General features: G+C 45.7%; 1 long non-coding RNA gene across 1 annotated transcript; it reads right to left on the bottom strand.

Annotated features, from left to right (window-relative positions):
- Positions 1 to 4575: 4575 nt before the first annotated feature.
- LOC138641411 (uncharacterized) lies at positions 4576 to 5452 on the bottom strand. Its single transcript, XR_011313824.1, has 3 exons — positions 5142 to 5452; positions 4827 to 5019; positions 4576 to 4666 (listed from the first exon to the last, which is right to left on the bottom strand). It is a non-coding gene; the product is annotated as an uncharacterized lncRNA (long non-coding RNA).
- Positions 5453 to 6000: the final 548 nt, after the last annotated feature.

The raw sequence follows: 6000 nt of genomic DNA, 5'->3' as shown, positions 1-6000 counted from the left end.
TTGCTTTGTATTTGCATGTCACTCACATGACACTCGCATATCACTTGTTCTAATTTCTGGATTAACATCAAACTAGTTTATTACCAATTATTATTATTTCGACTTAGGCTGGTTTCACACTAGCGTTTTTGAACGCATGCGTTTTTTTAAAAAAACGCATGGTACAAAAACGCATGTAAACGCGTGTAAACGCTGCGTTTTTTTGACGCACGCGTTTAACGCGTGCGTCAAAAAAACGCAGCCTTTACACGCGTTTACATGCGTTTTTGCATGCGTTTGCGTTTTTTGTGCATTTTTGGGGGAAAAAAAAAAAAAAAAAAAAAAGGTTACAATAACCAACCAATGAGAATAGAGTGGGCTAGAGAGGGCGTACATGATTGGGACTCAATATATAGACCCTAGGGGTACATAAAGTTTCAGAGCTTGCTACTGTTTCCGGTGTCACGATGGATCTTTCAATAGCGAACTTTAATTTCCAACTGGAGTTCAGCTTCAAGATTTTCCTTGCTTGTGTTTTTGCTTGGGAGCAAGACCGAAACCGCCAAAGATGGAGAAGGAGACAGCGTCGGCGTTTTTGGAGGCACCCCATCATTGAAGTGCGTGAGACCCGCGGAGCATATCACACCCTGTATGCGGAGCTGAATGCCAACCCGGAGAAATTCCAGGATTACACCAGAATGTCGCAAGATTCTTTCCGTGAATTACTGTCTCGTGTCGAAGGTTCCATACGGCGACAGGACACACGGCTCCGTAGAGCAATTCCACCCGAGGAACGTCTGTTGGTGACATTACGGTACGTTCCAAAAATAAACCAATGATAGTCAAATTTTGGGGTTATGACATGTATTTTGGGTTGTTTTTTTAAAATTTTTCTTATTGAAAAACAACATAAAATAAGAGCCGTTTTATAATGTTTTTTTTGGTTTCTTTTCCTTCTAGATTTCTGGCCACAGGAGAGAGTTTATCTTCCCTGCACTTCCAATACCGCCTTGGAATCTCAACCCTGTCCGGAATTGTTGTGGACACCTGTCGTGCGTTATGGAATGTACTCCGTGAGGAGTTTATACCCGTACCCACCGTGGACATGTGGCGGGAAATATCCAAAACATTTTTGAACGTGTGTGATTTTCCAAACTGTTTAGGGGCGGTGGATGGGAAGCACATCCGCATTGTTAAACCTGCAAGAACCGGATCTGAGTTTTTTAATTATAAAAAATATTTTTCGATAGTGCTCATGGCAATAGCGGATGCGGAGTGTCGCTTCATCGCCGTGGACGTTGGAGCTTTTGGCCGTGGCAATGATTCCCAGACATTCAAGAGCTCGGATATGGGCCGCCGTGTGTATGGCAACAATTTTAATTTCCCCCCTCCACAGCCTCTCCCCAACACTCAAGGGTCACCGCTGCCATTTGTTATGGTTGGGGATGAGGCCTTCCAGATGTGTGAAAATCTCCTGAAGCCATATTCTAGTAGGGACTTGGACCATACTCGCAGAATATTCAACTACAGACTGACCAGGGCAAGAAGAACCGTAGAGTGCAGCTTTGGCATTCTGGTTGCAAAATGGCGCATTCTCGCAACAGCCATCAATCTAAAAGTGGAAACAGTGGACGAGGTGGTCAAAGCCTGTGTGGTTCTACACAATTATATAATGGCTAAGGAGCGACCCCACATTGAACTTGATGAACCAATTTCACACCCATTGCCCGATTTTCATCATCACCCGATGAGGTCAACTGCAGCCGTTGGTCTTATGCGTGACCAATTTGCGGCCTATTTTGTGTCCGATATTGGACGGGTTTCATGGCAGGACAATGTTGTTTAAATGTCCTGTTGTATGTTAATGTTTACCAAATATTAAATACTGATACCAATTTTTCAAATTAATAAACTTTTTTGTGTTCACCAGGTCTCCTGTCTTTTTCCTCTCTAAAGGTTGAACAAAGATGGGCAGTAGTAGTATATCATAATTTGTAATCCAAAACAAGGAGTGGGTGATAGTTGATGAGGTAATAATTTGATTTTTTTAATCATAATTGACCTCTGTTGCACTCCCTATTTTGGTTTACAAACAATGATATAAACACGCATACTTATAATGTAACCAGATTTAAATTTCTTTATTGGTAATCTTCTTGACGTCATTGCGTCACGACTGGCACGCTCTCTATTCCCGTCAAGTCAAGTGTAAGAAATAATGAATTCATGATGAACATAAACATGATCATGAATTCAAAATTTCTTACACCTGCCAAGGTGAGGATAGATAGTTAGCGTGTGCCAACAATTGTCCCATCAGTTTGACAAACATTGTCACATAATGTGCTATATAGAATATGGTGAATATACAAGTCAGTAATCAACTAAACAGGTCAGGTGTCTATTTTGACATCTGACCGGTTCAGTTGAGTTCTGAACTTGATTTACACCATTTTCTCTTTGTACAGTGACACTACACCAGTTAAAAATTAAAAATAAGAGTATGGAAATAACTACTATTTTTTTGGCCAACTCATATCTGTATACTAAAGAAACACATATAGATGTTGTCTGGTATTTTATACTACTGGAGATATGTGTAGGCCAAAAGAATAAAAGTGTGTAAACGCAGTTTATTGGTGTGTATTTAGAGCGGTGAAAGACACAATAAACCAAACATAATTGTTGAAAATAAACTTTTTTTTATTGGGGAAAAACACAAATTTATTTTTTTTTACCGCGCCGGGTTGAACCACGCCGGCTTGGGGTTGAGTGCCGTAACTGGGGGGTATTTAGAACTGAAGCCTGGCTCACCGTGGAGGAGGAGGCAGAGGTTGCAGGAGAATGGGCAACAAAACTTGAAGGGTCTGGAAGTTCGGGGATGGGGCTTAAAACATGAGGGGCTTGAGACAAACTGCACGGTTGAGACACATCGGAAGGTGATGGGGGAGGAATAAACAAAGTTTTCTGTTTCTTATGGGTTTTGCCAGTTTTCTGTGTTTTCCGGGTTGGGGGAAGTCTTTTGGGGCTAGGGTGTAAACTTTGGGTGGGAGACACGTCAGGACCCGGCTCCACAATTTCACAGTCGGTCTCCATTGTGGAGCGCTCGGCAATCTCTGAGTCCAATGGGGGGAAAGATAAAGTCCCGCCTGGGTCCTGGTGCCTCGTTGGGGGGGGGGAAACAAAAACCCTCCCAGGATCCTGGTGCCTCGTTGGGGGGGGGGGGAACTTAACACCCTCCCAGGGTCCTGGGGCATCGTTGGGGTGGGGGAAACAAATCCCATACCAGCGTCCTGCTGCATTGCTGGTGGGGGGGAACATAAAGCCATGGATTGTTCTTGGTGCATCGGGGTGGGTCCTGCCCGGAAACGTATGGCTTGGTCATGCATCATGGGGTGCCCGGTGCGATACGCCATGGATGTGTCCTGCTGCATCGGGGGGTTTCCTGCCCGGAAAGCAACGCCTCGGTCCTGCTGCATCGGGGTTGGTCCGGTCCGATATGCCAGGCCTCGGTCCTCCTGCATCGGGGTGGGTCCGGTCAGATATGCCAGGCCTCTGTCCTGCTGCATCGGGGGTGGGCCGGTCCGATATTGCATGGATGGGTCCTGCTGCATCGGGGGTGGGCCGGTCCGATATTGCATGGATTGGTCCTGCTGCATCGGGAGGTTGCCGGGCCGATAAGCCACGCCAGGGTCCTGCGTCATAGAGGTGTCAGCGGAGGAGGTCCAAGCCGGAGCAGCGGTCGTCACGGTGGTGGCGGTGGGATGTCCAACAGCACTCGTCATCGTGTTGGCGCTGTACTGGAGAACACCTGTTGAGGGAATAGAGGTGGCCGTGCAGTGGTATGCAGCAGAGGTAGGAATGGTGTTTACTTCGGACAGTGACGGCACAGTTGGATATGCCGCCACATTACGACTCTGACTCTGCTGCATAGCCTGCCCCAAAGCAACATTGCAGGCCTGCATCACACTCAGCTGGAGATCAGGGCTAAGGTGTTCCGACATGCTCTGGTGGATTTTATTAAAAAAATGATGAGCTGGCTTCTGGAGGTCGGCTTTAACTTGATCAAGGCTTTTAGCGACATCCTGGATGCGGCACTGTAACAGGTTATGGGACACATCCATTTTGTCACTTAAAGCCTTGATAGCTTCGTGTAAAACCGAGCTCAAGTGCAAAAACTCGGGCATGAGGGACCTATCCGAAGCCCTCTGTCGCTGCCGGGATGAGCCCGCAAAAATGGGTGCAGCGAAAGAGGACTGCGAAAGGGGAAGACCTGATGGGCCAGCTCCCTGGTCTCCAGTGACTGTGGAAGACCCACCTGGTGCTGCGCTGCTGGATGGCTGGGACGGGTCCGTGGCTGTCGGCTGAAGGACCGCTCCAGAACCTGTGGCGACAGTCGTGCAGTGTGTGCTGTGAAAAAATAAAACAGAAAATTAATACCAAACGATAACAAGACGGTACATCCTATGGAATTAAAAATGACAGATTATGTCAATGCAATACAACTGGAGGCATGTGACAAATACTTACGTTCTCAAGAGAAGGACCGGTCTCAGGAAGGCCAGCACACGGTGGTACTTGTACAGCCGGTGCCTTGCTCCGGAACCACTAGCTGCACTCTTCTCTGCACGCAGGTCCTTGTTGAAGCGGTCCTTCATGGAACGCCAACGTGTTCTTACTTTGTCCACTGTGAAATAACAATAAAATATAATGGTCAGAATCAGGACTTTTGGCCATGCTCTCGTGACTGTGTGTGATGACAGAAACTACGAAAAGTTTCTGTCATCACACACAGTCAAGAGAGCATGGCCAAGGTCTGTTGCTTCACACTACCGTGCAATACTTACCAAATGCATTACGGACCCGTGGCGTTGAATTCTCCCAGCCATCCCACAACGCTTGGGCCACCTCACTCCACAAACGACGGATAACACTATTGACGGAGTGCTGTTGATCCCGGCTGTCCCACAACGGGACTCGCTCCTGTACCAGAGTGATTAGCAGGTCATTATCGATGTGGTCATCGTCCCGTTGTGAAACCTAAAATTTAATTAAAAAAAATTAAGTTTGCTCAACCACATTTAAAAAAAAAAAAAAAAAATGAGAAAGGGCAGAAATATGAAAGACAACTTAAATAAGGACAGTCTGCCTGGTATACATACCCGCTGCCGTCTTCCACCTGGACCTTGACTCCGCTGCTCCGTACCTCTCTGTCCCTCAGTTGAAGTGCTCTATAGAATAAAAAAAATATAATTGCCTCATGTGTCGATGTGACAGTCAATACTTACCAAGCTGACGGAACAAAAAATTACCTCGCTCACGTGATCCACTTCTGATTGCCGTGGCTGGAATTCATCATCAGACGAAGAAACCGGAGAAGACATTCTGATGCGTGTTGAAAGAAAAACATTGAAAAAATTAGGACATGTAGATCCAAAAAATTGAAGAATAATGCATTGGCAAGGATATACTCACATTGCTCTGTGTCTTGTGCAACAATGCGTCCGGGCAGGGTGCTGTCTTCCTTGGAGTCTGATGAGAAGTGACCAGAAACTTCCCCCAGCCTTCCTTTTATAACCCTTCAGCTATGGGGGAGCCTTATCAGTGTCTAGACAACCTTATCTTAACTATGGTGCCAAAAAAAACGCATGCGTCAAAAAAACGCATGCGTCAAAAAAAACGCATGCAAACGCATGTCCAAAAAAACGCATGCGTCTCCATTGACTCCAATGCAATTTTTTTCCAAAAAAAAACGCATGTGAACGCATGCGTTTTTTTGAAAAAAAAAAACGCTTTGCAAAATACTACATGTTGCATTTTAGAAAGTGAACGCATGCAGTTAAAAAACGCATGCGTTCAAAAACGCGGACAAACGCGGACATCAAAAAACGCACGCGTTTTTAATGTTAAATATAGGGGAAAAAACGCATGCGTTTTTTTGCGGAAAAACGCATGCGTTCAAAAACGCTAGTGTGAAACCAGCCTTACTTATTATTTAGATCTTACTTTAGCAAGGTCCCG

This window comes from Ranitomeya imitator, chromosome 6 (genome assembly GCF_032444005.1).
Source record: "Ranitomeya imitator isolate aRanImi1 chromosome 6, aRanImi1.pri, whole genome shotgun sequence".
Classification (NCBI taxonomy): domain Eukaryota; kingdom Metazoa; phylum Chordata; class Amphibia; order Anura; family Dendrobatidae; genus Ranitomeya; species Ranitomeya imitator.
The sequence above is the reverse complement of the archived record's forward strand: the minus strand, read 5'-3'. Positions and strand labels throughout refer to the sequence as shown.